This window comes from Lycorma delicatula, chromosome 4, assembly GCF_047948215.1.
Source record: "Lycorma delicatula isolate Av1 chromosome 4, ASM4794821v1, whole genome shotgun sequence".
NCBI classification, from domain to species: domain Eukaryota; kingdom Metazoa; phylum Arthropoda; class Insecta; order Hemiptera; family Fulgoridae; genus Lycorma; species Lycorma delicatula.
In genome coordinates this window covers 32,292,968-32,311,019 of record NC_134458.1, presented here as the reverse complement: position 1 = coordinate 32,311,019, position 18,052 = coordinate 32,292,968, and the positions used below count along the sequence as shown (strand labels likewise).

Here is an 18,052-nt window from a genome sequence, read left to right as displayed (position 1 = left end):
GGTTATCTCTAAAGTAAAGACAGTCTCGTAAAAAAATTTATTCTGAAAACTTTATAAATATTTTTTTATTTCTCTTATACTACTTCTCTATATAATCGCCACATGAATTAATGGGATTTACGTATTAACGCCACCGCAGCTACAGCTTTATTTAAAAACAAAGTAGTCAATCGGATTTCAGTGGAAAATGGGCCGATATAGAGTTTAACATAGATTTAAAACAGTCTCTTCATTAATTTTAATAAATGGTTATTTATATTTATTTGTTTTATAAATATAATTTAACCAAACTTAACCTATGCTCGCTAACTTTGACTAATTAACAAGAGAGTGTTTTGATTATTTAAATAATAAATAATTGCAATATTTACTGAATTTATTAAATAAATACTCAAAAAAATTACGGTGTTAATTAGTCAAGGTTAGCGAGCGTAGGTTAAGTTTGGTTAAATTATATTTATAAAATAAATAAATATAAATAACCATTTGTTAAAATGAATAAAGAGACTGTTCATTTTCCACCGAAATCCGATTGACTACTTTGTTTATAAATGAAGCTGTAGCTGCGGTGGAGTTAATACGTAAGTACCGAATTAATATATTAAGCGTAGCAATACAACAGCTTCAATATACCCTCGTCGTATTCTTCTGCCGCCAGTCCATTTCGCCATTGATTAACAGCATTTTTAATTTCGTCATACGCGAATTGCTTACCAATATAAAATTCTTTCTATTTTCCAAACAAATGGTAATCGGAAGGTGCTAAGTCCGGACTATATGGTGGGTGATCGTAAATGTCCCATCCAAATGTTCTCAGTAAATCTCGTGTCGGACTCGCAACATGTGGACGTGCATTATCGTGCAGTAGGACGACGCCGTCGGTCAGCCGCCCACGTCGCCGAATTTGAATGGCGCACCGTAACTTAGAGTTTCGCAGTAGGCTTCTGCATTTAAAATCAATCAACAGTATGCCAAACCGATCCCAAAAAATTATGGCCATCAGTTTGCGGCCAAAAGGCACCTTAACAACTTCTTTCTTTTTTTCTTTTTCCTGTTTAGCCTCCGGTAACTACCGTTCAGATAATACTGCAGAGGATGAATGAGGATGATATGTATGAGTGCAAATGAAATGTAGTCTTGTACATTCTCAGTTCGACCATTCCTGAGATGTGCGGTTAATTGAAACCCAACCACCAAAGAACACCGGTATCCACGATCTAGTGTTCAAGTCCGTGTAAAAATAACTGGCTTTACTAGGACTTGAACGCTGGAACTCTCGACTTCCAAATCAGTTGATTTGGGAAGACGCGTTCACCACTAGACCAACCCGGTGACCTTAACAACTGAATTAAGGAACTCATCACCTTTTTCTGTGTAGCGCATCAAAAATTCCAAAGCAGATCCCGTTCGGATTTTTTTGTGATGTTCCGTTAAGACACGCGGCACCCAATGAGCACAAACCTTTCTGAAGCCTAAATGGTCATGAACAATGAGACCAATAACGGCTCTTGAAACATCAGGAAAGAGAAGGGCCAGGTCGGAAATCGTTAAGCGACGATCTTTTCTGATTTCATCATCGACGCGTTTCAACAAGTCCTTGGTGATTATCGAAGGCTTCCCCGAACGTTCATCACGCACATTAATTCTGTGAGTTCTAAACCTTTCACACCATTTTCAGATGTCTCTTACATTCATTACATTATCACCGTACACAGCAACCAACTGCCTATGAATTTTAGCCGAATTAACATTTTGATGGTTTAAAAAACGTATGACTGCACGTATTTCACAGTCGGCGGCAACATCCATTTTCCTATTCATTTTATAACGTAATAACTCACACATAATCAAAGATACTACAACGCGACAATTTACAGACAACAATGCAATTGTACATTACTAGCGTGGCCATGAACGACACATGTTTACTTAACTTAAGCAAAATGTCTTTACTTTAGACACGCACGCACGCACAAATACACACACACACACACACACATATATATACACACACACACACACACACACACACACACACAATGTTTGACTAAAGATTGCTTTAAGAAATGTCAACCTCTAAAACTACGATTTCAAAAATATGATTTTTTCATTAAACTGAATATTTATACAAAAAAAAACTAAACTAAAAAAATTAATAAATAAGTTATAAAAAGGTAGATTCTGATTATTAATAAATAAAGAAATATGTTGATTCTAAAGGTTTTTACTATCTTAAAACACCTCCTAATAAAATAAAATGAACTTTACTTTTATACAGTTATAACAGTAGTACTTTTATAGATCAAATGTACGATTAGTAAGGAATTGAAGATTGATAGCTAAAGATGAACTTAATGCAAAGTAACTAAACATAAAGACACACTAATTAAAGTACATGCTTTAATTTACATGCTGGTCTTCTGCTCACAGTCTAATAAAATCCTGCATTCAAATACATTAGGTTAACAGAACATATAATAAACAACACTATAGAATGATGTGTGAGAGTGGAATAAATAGTGCCCCTTTGAATTCTTGTTACGGGACTATTAATGAAGTAAAAGATCCTTAGCAAATTAGTAATATCTCCTTACAAAGAGATAGTTTATATACAACAACAGTTTATACACATCAGAGAATAACATACTTAAAATAAGAGGTTGTAAAGTGAGGTTAAAATGCTAACAGCTAAAGCTAGGTTTAAGAGAATGATCCCCATAGATCGCTAATAAATATCATCGAGTACAATTTCCATGTTGGTATTCTGTGTTCTTGATATTTATTTATGACTAATGATCATGCAGATAATGGTACTAAAGATTATTTCAAAAAACCTAGTGTTTTTGTTGGTTAAGAACAGAAAAAACCCATGAAAAATTAATTAGATCAAACATGACTTGCCTAAAATGACGAAGACAAATGAGTATTCCTTAACCACCTTGGTTCTTAGTAAAAACGAAAAGATATGAATATATATATATGTACATATACATGCTACATATCATATATTCATACATGAATATATATATACATGATTTTGGACTGAATATTTTGTATTTAATAAATAAAACAAAGTAGATCAATTAAACATAACAAAAGGAGAGTGTAAGTGAAAAAATAATTAAATTAAATTATCAAAAGAGTAATTAAATGAAGTAAAAAAGGAATTAAAAAATAAAAATGTTATTTTATATTTAATATTCTTAAACATAAAAATGTAGAACTTCAGTTAGTACTAAAATTATTCTGAAAAACTACATTATGAATTGTGGATAAACCTTCTTTGTATGTGGATTTTATATATCTTTATATTAACGAAATGTTTTAGTGGCAAATTCTACAAAAAATTGATAACTACTAACAACTAAAAGATAATTTGTACACAGTAAACAAATTCTCGTTTTTAATTAGTTTACTTACAGTAATCATTTTTTTTCAATACAAATGAACTAACCATAATAAAAAATTTAAATAATAAAAAAATACTATAAAACAACAGTTCTAATTAGAACGACTGAAAATATTTCCTTTAGTTTTATCTGCTTGTGTGCATTATGTCACAACCAGTTTCAGGCAACCCAACATGAGACACAACTTGCTGTTAAAGATTTTTATTAAATGCTATAAAATTGATAACATTTTTTATTGTTTAAATGTTTATTAGCTATGCTCACAAATTATCAGAAACCATTGCCAAAATTACATGAAAAAGCAAGGAGTAAAGCAGTAGCCCATTGCCTTCTTCACTAGGCCAAATGCACAGTCACTTATCAGCATACTGAGCTCACTAAATCCTGAGAAAATTAGCCTTAAAAATAACATTTTCAATCTGTTTATGATAAGAATTTCTGTGAAGCGGCTGTTTAATGAATGTCACTCAAATAAAGTAATTCTGATGAGTTCTGCTCAACAAGCTACATGATCCTAAGAAAGGTTGGGACAGGTAGTCTAAAACAAAAAAATAATGTAAATCTCTGTAACACCATTCACAAATGGCATTAGACAAGGATAATGATGTTATAGCATTATAGATATTGCTTCTATTCATTAAGAGAAATGCGACTGCAATAATGAAATCTACTGGCAAGAATCACTGCTTAAAACTGAATTCTTTTTCAAATCCTGTGCTTTTATAAATTGGTATTATGGAAAATAATTTTTACTGTTATTTTTTAATCTATTTAATATAATTCTTGCAACTCAAGTAATTTAAAAAAAAAAACATTATTTCTTCAGTTTCGATTGAACTATACCACTACCGCTATCCCAATAGATTTGTATTTCATTTTCAGACAATAGCTACAAAATAAACCAAAGCTTGTCATTAATAATGATATCACAAACACTTCAAATGTTATCAATTAAATAATCATCATAATCGATACTACCTCTTTCTTTCTATTTGTATTCTCATAAAGTATTCTTAATTTGAATTAAGAATAAGTGCATAATAAACATAGATTGATAACATGCAAAAAGTGCAGCAATGGCCAGGTTGAAGGTTTACTGAGGAATCAACCTGAAGGCACAAAAACATGTTATGAAAAATGGCAGAGGTTTATTTTCTTTTTATTGCATAATGCCAAGTTTCTGCATCAATTTAATAGAGAGCTAAACAAATGAAGTTACTTTCAAAGAAGAATTACACGGAATAATCCATAACTATTAAATGTAATATTTATTACTGTGCTTATCAGATACAGTACAAATCCATTACTTTGGCATCTAGAACTTATTAATACTCAACAGTTTGACACTGTTAATGGTTACAATGCTATACAAGAGAACATTTTTCTTCCTGCAGTCACTATTAATGCAGTTTACACAACATGTGTTATTTATCAGAAGAATTCAGTTTACTTAAGGTGGAACATTTTTCTTTTTCTTATGCTCAGAAATTCCCTAATTGTTGTTAAATTCCTTATAGATTGTTTTTTTTCTAATACTATTAATTTTAAACCTCTTTCTCAATGAAATAGCTTGTGAAATAAATAAATATGTTTTTTTGTCGTTACATTTTTACAGCATTAAATAACATTAATGGCTGTCATAAAAGAAAAATTGCTATATTCACTGCTTAAAAAAGTTAGATATTAGAGTGAAATATGTCAAAAGATATTCAATAACTGTTTATTTGTTCTTGAAAGAAAAAATTTCTGATTACACCAAAGAAATTTGAAAATTAGCACCATAAGAATTCAAAAATATAAAATAAAATAATTACAGAACAACAGATATTATTTTTACTTCAACATAACATAATAACAGACTTCATACTTAAGTTTTCTATCTTCATTCATATCAACGCGAAAAAAATTCCTATTTTATATCTGTAATAAATCTACACAAGTTCTAATAGTTTGGAATTTCTGATTACTCAGTAATTCCATTTTTTTCCAAAAAGACAGCAGTCCAGAAAAACCCAGTTAACAGTAAAATTTGGTTTCAAATATACCTCTATATTATTAATATAAATTTGAAAAAAAGGGCATATGACTTCATGCTTCTCTCACTATTGAATTTGAATTAGATTAAATATTGTTGAACTATCAACTACTTACAGATTATTTTTGAAATAAATAAATATGTGAAATGCACTTCAGACACAATTTCAAAATCAACAATTGTTATTTTGAGAAAATTCAAAAATAGTTTTGGTGATTGGAAACATTTTAACTAGTGTTTTTTCTTTAATATTTCATAAATTTCTTTATTTAAAAATATATTGACTACAGATAGTTGTCAGAATCCAAAATTATATCAGTTTGGATGTTCTGGTTCCTAGAGAAATCATATGTAATCTACATTAGATTACAATTACCTAATGATAATACCAGTTACAGACGCAATAAAAATAAACAAAACTTAAGTAAATTTTCAATAAAAGAAATATTTCATTTATAACTGATAGCTCAAATATTCAAATAATTTTACCATAAAGGGTTCTTACCATTACCTTTTTGTTTCTAAAATTACCACAATTGCATGATCTTAACTTTCACAACTGCTGTTTCTTTTTCTAACTTCTATATCTAAATTTATAATAAACCTGCTTCCATTTCTTAACTGTTATAACAATAATGTTACCCTTAGATCTTAACTTAATAATTTATAAAAATCAGATACTTCATCACACTGCATAATTTCGAGGATAGCTGTGGAGTCTTTGTTAAGTAAGCCTGACAGTATTTGAATTAATACACAGGATATTATATATATAAAAATAATTCTTTATAAACAGGACAGTTAAAGTATTAAACTATCATTTAAAATTTGACAATGTTATAAAGATTCCATTAGAGAACACTACAAATTAAAGAAAAGATTTAATTGACTTTTATGTAAAAATTTAATGCTTAAATATTCACATCATGTATAGACTAATGATTAATAATATGCTAGGAAATTGATCAGGAAAAAATGAAACGAATACATACATGTGATGTCATTTCATGTATTCTACATACTGTATTCTGTATTCTGCGCATCAGTATGTACCCTGTACATCAATATCTGTACCCTATATCTACTACAAAACTCAGTACTCGGTCCATCGTATCAGTGAAGCTGAATGACCACAGTGTATTAGAAGAAATAAAGACTTCAAAGGTTTCTAAGCTATGAGGGAAATTAAGTTTAAAAATAAATAAGAATAAAACAAAGTAATACATTGTGAAACAAGGATAATGATGTTTTAAATATTAAAAAAAAAAAAAAATTACTTTTTTCTTCTTAGAAAATCTAGATGTAGCATTGATCGCTACAATCATTTGCTGCCAAAATATACCATCAGCAAACAATGAACTGCACCCAGTACTCCTAATAATGGTGATCTACAAATACAAATTCATCGAACATGTGTTTCATTGTTGGCATTTAGCCACTTACTGCACACCTATCAGTCTTTAAGATGCTACTCAACAAGATGTTTTAGGTGTTGCAGGACCATCAGATTGTAAAGGGTTTCATGAACAACCGGACAGATTGTTAAATAGTATTGTTAATGTCTGTGCCCACAGGGTAACAGATTACCTGAAATAAACATCAGTCAAAACCTCAAATATCAGTTAGCAATTTATCAGTGTAAATGTAGATGATCCAAACATACTGGATCATTTCAGTAAAGAATTAATAATAAACAACTATTATTTTTTTTTTACTGCTTTTGAAGTTAAGGTTTAATATAAAAGAAAACTCTTCATTAAAGACACTAACAAATTTTCTGTTCTTTTTAAATTATCAAATCACAAGATAAGTTTAAAGCTTATGCAAAAGAATACGGTATGGAAATTTTGAAGCGCATGAAAACTTTCAAGTATGACAAGAATAGAAACCTGGGATCTGGAAGATCCCAGGTTTCAGGCTGAGGAAGTAGTGGAGTGTTCAATTTCAGAAGAAATTTTACACTATTTTTCAATTCCTTAATTCAGTACATCGAGCAAAGTCTGTCACTGTTTATCTGAATATGGAAGAAATGGCTCAAAATATAATATTCATCTTCACAATTAAATATAGTGGAGGGTAGGATGATACTTCTGTATTCACCAGGAAACTGTGTTGCTCACCCTTACTGTAACAAATTACAGTTGTAATAAAAATATATGAATGGAAAATCAGTGTCCATTTTTCAAAAATGAGATTAATCTCATTTAATGAATAGCTTTCCAATATCATTAAATCAGTTTTTCAATCATTTTTGGAAAAGTTATACATAAAAGATTGGTAAAATGTTTTTAAGTATTGATAATCTAAAAAAATTAAAACAAAAAAATATTTTGACTTCAGATACACCACTGATGCGTTACAGATTATATCGCACATTAAACAAATCAGATGATAGAGAGGAAAGAGAGGGAACTTTCTCAGACCATTCACTTGATAAATTCTGCTCTCTGTCAAAAATTGAATCTTAAGGTAACCGGGACATTATTTAAATCTCTTTAGATCATATATTCCAGCCAACATCGATAAGCTGAAATTCTTTTTCAGATAATTATATATTTATTACTAGACTGTTTAATTACTCAGAAACTTCCTTATTCTATTTTGGAACCATATTGTTAACTTTTTATATTAATGGTATGTCTACATCTGACAGTATTCTACTAGAATTGTAAAACTGCTTCAATCAGGAGTAATGGAAATAGTGAGATTTTCAGAAAAATTTTAAAAAAATTGATGCCATTGATAGTGCATATGGGGATAATCATAAAGTTAATGAGTCTAAAGTATAATGCTTTTTAATTGAGCAGATACTGCAGAGGAAGAGTAGAAAATAATGACTGATCAGGAGAACATTAAATTTACTAAAGCAATCCTATTTATGTAGAATTTAGCTTGAGTTACAGAAAACACATGGATAAAGTTTACAATAAGATTAACAGAAAATGTTTTTGCATTAAAGAAGTTAATCGTCAATTGAGGCGATTAAAAAGTGAATTTATTTCTTTATCTACAATTATAGCCCTTTAATTATATAATAAATATACTGATTTTTATTTTTATAGAAATTAATTCACATGAATCTGTTCCCTTAAGCCCAAAAGTTTAAAGTTAATGAACAGATTCATGTAAATTAGTTTCTAAAAAAAAAAACAATGTATTTATTACACGATTATAAATAAAGAAAAATAGTAACTGCTCGAATAGATAAGATATAATATTATTAAACTAGAAAAAATAACTATTTTACACTATGAAAAAATTTGAAAAAATAAAAATTACTTGTTACCGAAAAGAACTCAATTTTTCAGTTAATTACCTCCTGTTAAATGACTGCAAAAAAGTTTTCTTTTGAGAGTGAAAAACTTGCTGGTAAAAGAAGTAATTTACACTATACTCTAAATGGCTGTTACAATCTTAACAATGCAACTGTAATTTTTACCTAGTACATGAAAATGTTAGTTCCGTAAATATATAGTGTAAAATAATAAATTAATTGAATACCCAGATCTACGGGTAACGAACATAATACGGTATTACATAATATAAATATGCAAATATGATATTATATGAAGGTTAACGGTCTAAGATTATGACAGAGTAATGTTACAGTAGTATTTAAAATTACATTAGCAAATACTGTTGAAATATGATACCGTAATCATAATATAATATGGCTGTTATAATAGTATTTAATATAATGTAGTAATAAATAGTAAATGATAAGCTCGATCAACTATTGCGAACATTATATCAGTTATCTGTCCTGAGGCAGGTCCCTCGCACTATGTCCATCTCCATTCTTTGCTATTTCTAATTACACTTTTGAGTTCCTGACAGCTTAATTTTCTTTTAGATCATCTATAAACTTTATTCCTTTTTGTTCTCTCTTCTTTGCACCTTCTATCTTTTTGATTTAACAAAATCTCTCGTATCTCCCAAACTTTTTACGATTATCTATTTCTAACTGTCTTTTCTATCGTACAGTTTGCTTTTCCTAACTATCGTTCTGATATAAACACTCCCGATTTAGGTTTAGTTATTACTGTTACTTTATTATCGATTTATATTATATATTTATTTAGATTATTTTTATTTTATTTACTTTCTGATTTTATATAAACGAGTGCTATTGCTGCGGGTCGAAAATTACAGCAGTAAATTTTTGATAATATCAGACGATTTAATTTAACAGGTAAGGAGAGTCGTATCGAGTGTGTCGTATCTAAAAGGGTGTATCGCAGATCGCAGATGAATTTGTAAATAAAAATGCGATAAAACATTTCACGAGTGAAGGCGATGAACTGTAACTTTCACAAGATAACGATCGACCAGTACACCGCTATAATTACGGTTACTTTTAATTACCTGTACGCACTTTCACATCCAATAAGTAAAGAGAGACGTAAATATTTCATTTTAATACAAAAAAAACCGTTCTGACTTAAAAAGTTATTATTTGAAAGACGCCCGACAAGTAGAAAATCTTTTTAGTAAAAAAGGCCTAAAATTAGAAAAGAAAATGAGAAAGTGTAAGTAACTAGGCTGTTAATAGAAGGTATTTTTTTTAATTTCTGCTGGTTTCAGTCGGTTTCAAAGTAGAGAAAGTATTTTTCTTTAGTTTTCCTTCAGGCCTTTGAAGAAACAATCCGTTAATGAATTCGCATAAATTAACAGAAAAGAAAAAGAGGGATGAAATTAGACCGCTTAATCTTATTTCTCCTCCGTCGACTTCACAAACTTTAGGTCCAGAAACGCCCAAACAGGCCGAGGACGATGAGAAATAATTAGTTATTATGCGGTTAATAGAGCGCGTATTTGTAGTAAGTTGCTTGAGACTTTTACGATCATCTAAATCTTAAAACGATCAAAACGGTACTTTCTTTGATTTTTCTTCAGTAGTTTGAAGTGAATTTTCCGTACTGAAATTAAATCCCTCTCATCCGTATATTAACAGAAAAACGGTCGAGAAATAAAATCAGAGCGCTTAGGTCTTTTAGGATTATTACGACGAAGCGAGTTATTTAGCTTCAAACTCGTCAACAAAGATATAACGGAATCGAATAGGAAACCTTTGGTGTTTCAATTATCCCGGTTTTAATATAAAATATGTAGTCGATCGACGATTCTTTCATTTTTCCGGCTATTCTCCCTCCTTTATTTTCACTCACCACGAGCATATTACCTTTAATTAATGCCGATATTCGAGCGTTTCAAACGCTTCAGTATATTTTCTAACGGTTAAAAACGTATACCGAAAACGTGTCAGTAATTACAATGAAGCATTACTTAGACCGTTAAAGTCGTTAATATTCGCTACGGTCTTTACACCTCGATCGAATGAACTATTATCACGAAAAATTATAATCAAATAAATGCGGATAAAAATATAATTATACAGACAAACTATTGTACAATACGTATTGACAATGTACGATAGATGCTCGGATTCAGTACGTACACATCGGTACGGCTAATGACCTGCACATCAGCGTATGTTTATTCCGTACCGTAACCCGCACCTACAGCATCCTACCGCCTTCTTTAACTCTGTCGATGGCTCCGCTACGTGCGATTAATGACTTACGTTTAACCGTTAAAAATATTCGCAAGACCAAGCCTTTTCTACCTCGGGTTACAGATAATCCAGGCTGGATCGATAGTGGAACTGACTGATCGGTATACTATTATTTTTTTTATTTATTTTTTTCAGAAAGCGGCTATATATATTCGAATGGCTCTCTTCCGCATCAAAGCGTGCTATTAACCTTTGCCCTTTAATTTTTTTAATGCCGACCTACGTTTAACGATTTCTACGAACAGAAAATTATAGCTTATTTAATAATCTATAATACTAAATTTCTTATACTATAACTTGTAGACTGTGATATTTATTAAAGGGAACAAATGACCGTGAATTATTGAAAAGATATGACGAATTCTAATAATCAAACATCACGATTAAAAATATTATTAAGGTGTATTTAATTCGATGGATGTTTAAAACAGCTTTGCTGGAGGTAACACACAGTAGCGAGAGAAAGTCATGTATTTTTAAACCGCAAGTATCTTTCAACTTCTCGTATACGAAAAGCAGAGAGTGTCATGAACTGGGGAAATTTATTTTGTAATGACTAAATATTTCTTTTAGTTTGAATGCGGGTATGGCGGTGTGCGCATACGTCGGAATTACATACTTTTAAACGATTTTAATTTAGCATTAGCATTAGAGATCATCAAGCGTCCGTTATATACCGATAAATAATTAAATCGCTTCTAATCCGAACGGAAATAATTTTACACGGTAGATATGAAAACACAGATTTGTATTTTAAACGTGAATTCACAAACGGTTCCTACAATCTTGACAGAATTTTTCCACGTTTACCGTCATACTTAATTTTGAGTCCGTATTCTTAACACTTATGAACTTTTTTTTTAATTTTATAACCGAATAATTTATTTTTAAGCGACATCGACCGCTAATGTCATCGGGAACTGAAAAATTCCAACATTATCCGTCGAAACTACTCCGATTTCGGCGATAGAGGAACCGGTTTCTCGAACGAGACTATAGCGGTTGCAATTTTATCTTAATTAACACCCTTCGATTTCCCTGAATGCTTTTTACCGAAACATTCCAACGTTGCGGAAGCGTAAAGTCGTGAGATGTGCATTTCATAATCTCGTCCAGAATCCATACTTATTTTTAGTTTTCAAAAATTCGAGAATTCTAGATTTTATTTCTCAAAAACGGTTCGTAAGATTCCGATACGTTAACTGAATTCGATACGTTAACCGTTACGAAATTTACAAATAGGAGAAAATTTTCACAAAATTATAAAAAAAACCTCTTTTTACAGTTTAAACCGTTTTTACTATAGGTTGTCGTTTAATAGGAAGTTAATATCAATGAGATGTCCAGTTTTTATTACAATAAAGTTAAGCCCTTAAAAACATACCGAACGAAAATACGATTCTTTCATTTTCAATTCTTTAAATTTCGAAGTCGGAGCAAAATCTGCTTTTGCTTTAATTTGAAACCGATTTCGAAACTTGAAAATTTTCAAGAAGGATTGAAAAACTTTTTCTTTTTTTTTTAAGTTATTTAATTTTTCTCGTTTATTTTTATTTAATTTTGCACTTATCTACTCTCAAAATATGAATAAGCCTAAAAAAAGACACTGTCCGTGTGAAAACAACTTACTTTTAAAGTATCTTGAGAAAAATAGCAAAACAATAAAGCGAGGAAATGCACTAGCTAAAGCTAAAGTATGAGAATATGTATTATTTTTTACCTTAATTTTATAAACGTATAATCGCAGGAAGAAATTCGAAAGATTTTTCAAATTCGTTTTTAATCTACTTTTTAAGTAGGCAACGTTAACGGTACACAAAACAAAATAAATACGGGTTGAAATCAGAAAAAAAAGATTTAGAGAATAAATTTAAACAGATCGCTTTACGAGCAGATTCGTACACTAACATACTCGTATGTACTGAATTCGTCTCTCTACAGGACCCCGAGTCGGTTCTAGTTAATCCGAACAATAAACTATTTTAAAGAATACTAAAATTTCGTACAGCTTAAGAATGCGAGCCTCTCCTTTTACCTGCAAATAACGGTCACGCCTAGAAAAACCTAAGGTTTCTTTCTTTAGGCGATCATTCTCTTTCTTTTGGGGAAACGCAACACCTGGTTTTATTTATAAAAACACACAAACGGGCGTCCTTTTCATTTACTCAACTGACAGTACGTTTAACGGATAGATTCTCAAAGAAATCTGTACTTATTTGTCGATTCGTAAAATATATCTCTTCCTTACGGCTGTGACGCGTGTGAAGCCCCTGAGTACAACAGGCACCGGTGAGAGTCGCTTCTCTAAAGGTTTACGAAAAGCTAAAGCCGTTCGCAATACGACCCGTCCCTACGATGAACATAGCGAAGGCGTCGCTTACAGAGCTCAATGTCTGGTCCTGGCACGCCGAATCGCAATAGTATATTCGATTCGATGAAGATTCCTCGATCTCCTTAATAAGTACTGCTCGGTTTCATGTTATTCTTGAAAACGCCAGGCGACTTATACAAAGTCCTCTACATCTGTTCGGATAATGTTCCTAATACAAAAAAAGGTCGGGTTCCTACCAAAAGTAAAATCGTTAAAGAAACTACTAACGTTATATTTTTTGAAAACGGCCGTAAACTGTTGATTCCCTCAACCGAGGTTCTGGCTTGTTCGCAGACAAATTGTAATCGTTCTATTAATCGTGAACAAATATTAATTTTTCCCGGGGCGATTTTGTACTTTTAATGAAATTCATAATTTTCTAGTAGGATAGCTTATATAATTTTGAGGAGGAAACGTTTTTTCTAAAAGTATAAACTAGAAGACTCTCGATAACCGATGGAGCCTTTGTGTAACAGCCGATGATAACATTATAAAGAAATAAAGTTAAACAAATTATTAAATATTTTTCAAAATTTAGCAAATGGCATGAATGAAAACATTTGTGGCTGCAATAGTATTGAAGTTCGTATTATTATTATTATTAATAGTAATATATATATATATATATATTTTTTCTATGCAGAAATCTATAGTAAAGTAAATAACAGACCATGAACTTTTTATTCCAAGCATTTTTTTAAAAAAAATAATAGTTTTCATTTTTAATAAGATTTTAAAGAAAAAATTCCTTACAATTAAAAAAAGAGGTTAAACAGAGAGAGATATGGACATGGATGTTGTTTTATATACAGTTAAAATAAAAAAGTAACCTCCGAGAAATGAAAACAAAAATATTAAGATTCGTTATGACATTTTACTTTCGGCAAAACGCAAGATTGAGTTAAAAGCAATACTGAACTGTACGGTAACGTCGGTCGTGAAAAGAAAGAATGAAAGAAAGAAAGAGAGAGAGAGCGAGAGAGAGAGATTTAGTTGAAAAATAAATAAGAATAAAATGAATGAAATGTGACAGAACGGAGCATAATGAGGAATTAAATATTACAATAGAACGATACAATAAACCAGAATCGGTAGAATTTAAAAAAAAATATCTATGTGAAGTGTAGCGGTCTATTGCAGCGAAACACGAATTAGAACGAGAAGACAAAGAATAAAGCCTTTTGAGATACGGTATCGACTGTTCGAAATGAAGACGTTTCAAGTTAAATTGAAGAAAACAGAAGTTTCTGGGAGATTCTTAAAAAAGGATGAGCCGGATCGATGACCGTACATAAGACATCCGCTTTTATTTTATCGGGTAATTCAAAATAGAAAGTAAAATATAACCGCGATTACGGAATTCAGGACGTAGATATAGTAAATATTTTAAGATAAAAGATTAAGCAAACCAGAAAGGAATGGAGAATATTATAGAACCGTTCGAATCACCGATGCCAAAATATAAGAGTTTTTAAAACTGTTTACTTCAAAAGAAATAAATCTACGATTAATATTATTAGTTAAAGATTCATCTCTGATTTAAGATAAAGAAATCTCAAAGTCGATAAAAACATAATTAGAAAACAGCTAATTAATGACCTTACAGAAAAAATTAAAATTAATTTACGAATGTAAAATTTTTACTTTTTGTTTACACTAGATATTCATTTTTTTTTAATTTTGTATTTTAAGTCCAGTTTAGTTTATTACAGATACGATTTTTAACTGATCGTCCTGAAACATTAATTTATTATATTTAAATATTAAGCCGAAGGGACTGAAATTGACGAATCGATCGCATATGTTTTTTTTCCGAATTTCATATTACTTTTTCCAAGAATAAAACGTCATATAAACATCGTCAATCAAACGTCTTTCAAGTCGTCGTATAAAAGTTTGTTGTACGATCGTAGACTTTTGTTAAACGATATGAAAAATATTCGTCTTAAATATCGATAAACCTTTTACTTTATTTTTACGTTCGATGCGACAATACGAAGAAAAGAAAAGATTAAAGAGACCGCATCAAGAATTAACTGTTATAACAATAACGATAACTTCTCTAATCGAAATGAAAAAAAGATATAAATGCATTTCTTCACGTAATAAAATGAATAACTTTAAATTTTTTTAATCGAGAGGTATAGTTTTTACAGCTTATAAGGGGTATTATTAGAGATTTTGCTACGCTGTTGTTTTACAGCCGCGTTAAAAAGTAATATTATATATCATATTACACCGTGAATATTATATTTTGTGTATTAAACATTACACAAGGGTATGACAAGCGAAGAATAACTGTAGACTAGAACGGGTGAACTCAAATACCTAGTACGTGCAAGTCGTGCGGCACATATGCACAATTATTTTTACATCGGCGATGATATTTCAGCGTACAACGTAGTGTAGCCACCGAGTAATTTTTTCACTGAAGATTACGTCCGCCTGCTCGAGTTTCGTGATCGAGATAAATCTTCGCCGCAGTTTATTTTTATTTCAATATTACGCATACCGAGTACAACAATTCAGACATAATGTATGTAATATGAATAATTTCCATACGTAATCGTATGTAAAAGCTTAATTATCTACACGGTTCGCTTTTAAGATATGTTTCGTATAAATAACTTAACATCCTTATCTCTCGGTACATAAAATACTAAATACGATAAAACAAGAATTTTTTTTTTTAATGTGCAAGAGGTACGAAACATACCGATGTTAAGAAACGAGGGTAATGCCGGTTTAATTATTACAATAACAGAAAACAAACCAAAGGTCAGAGAGATTTCTTATCGAGGGATCACACGATGCGATCAGTAAAACAGAAAATAAATTTTGAAATGGGATCTTTTACATAAGGAAGTTGAAAATCAGGCGGATTCGTAAAACTCAAAACGAAAACGCGTTCCTATTCGAATATCTTCATTACGAGTCTTCGCGTGAAATAAAATTGTTACGTATGCGTATCAGAAGGACAGAAGTAAATAATATATTAATTGTATAATATATATTAAAATTGAATTATATTGTAATTAATATATTAATTAAGTTTGTCAAAAAATAAAATCCTTCCCGATTACAGACAGGCGGGGTGCCTGCAAGGAGACGATCGTAAAAGAACCTAGTCGCTGAGGTACACGAATATCTTACGCTTTCTTGACTAGGAACTGTATTCAGCTGATATAAGATTTACGAGCGTCTCTTAACGTTTCCGGAATCGGAAGCAGGTATAACCTACTCCGACATCGTCTTTTGTCTGATCCGGTTTCGTCGAAGAAAAAATATGGTATTATCGGAATTTTAAAAAAAAATACTGTGTGTACACAAACTAAACAACGCGGCGTCGATTTATATATATATATAAATTACGGTTAATAAACGAATAGTTTTAAATTGAATAAACACAGTCGGCGAAATTTTATAACTTTTTATCCTCGTATAAAGAAAGGAATTTATTGTTTAGTAGAAAATAGTTACGGGAGTTGCTGCGGAGATTAAAATTTCAATTCTAAAGTCGTATTAACCCCTCGCTAAATAAGTAAACATAAACGTGTACGAAAAAATATAATATCTTTGAAATTTTTACTTAACTTTATTACGTAGCTATGTATACGTTTATCTATGGAGATAAATACATATGATGTTATCCGTGTTATCAGGGTATTTTCATATGCTAACATTGTTACCCGGTTACGTAACATTCAATTCATTTTTTTACGTACACTATAATAATACTACATAAACATTATAATAAAGTTAACCGATTTCAGTTTTCAGTCTGTTAATCTTTAAAATTAATTAAACGATATATTGTTACCGATTAATTTACTCAGTCGTTCATTCGTTTAAGGTCACCGCAGATACTTAAGTCCTATTAGAGATATCCCTCTTTAAAACCACTACAATATGATCATATACGCGTTTTTGTAGCACGTGATAAACGCCTCGGTGACCGAAGCGGATTCGAACGCAGAACCTTCCGGAAGAGAGAGAAGGTACCGTTCCGCTATTAGCTGCTGCTGGCGATTATAATTTTTTCATCCAAACTTTTTCTTGAAAGGTATAAAACGATTCGGCTAGACGGATCACCTTTTAAAAAATTAATGAAAAAGAATTCGAAAAATCTCATTCAAAGCGTTCCGTAAACTTCAACAACAGATACATATTAAAAACTAAAAAAACACGACTGCCAAAAAAACATTGCTCTTTAATATAGGATAATTAAGAAGCGTTTCGGGTGACAATCTTTTATACAGTATATATTTTTTTCAACTTTTCTAACTTTATTTAAATATATGTACGAGGTCTGTAAATGAAGTAATGAACCGGTTCAGAAAAACTGTTTATTTACAATCCAATTATACATTGACTCTATCACTTTCGAAATACTTCCCTTGGGAAGCCACGCAACGCTTCAAACGGGTTTCCCACTTTTCATAGCAGTGTTGGAACTCAGAAACCGGAATATCCTTCAGATGGTCGGTTACGTTTTTTTTATGTTTTCTACTGTTCCAAAATGGTGACCTTTGAGGTGTTTTTATAAAATTGGGAACAGGAAAAAGAGGCAGGGACTCAAGTCAGGTGAATAAGGCGGTTGAGGAACTACAGGAATGCTTTTCTTTGCCAAAAACTCATTGAGAGCGCAGTGTGACACGGTG

At 30.9% G+C, this 18,052-nt stretch overlaps 1 protein-coding gene across 1 annotated transcript in view; it reads right to left on the bottom strand.

Moving 5' to 3' along the window:
• Positions 1-18,052, bottom strand: part of LOC142323236 (uncharacterized) — a 123,459-nt gene that overhangs the window by 30,877 nt on the left and 74,530 nt on the right. The gene's annotated exons all lie outside the window — the stretch shown is intronic.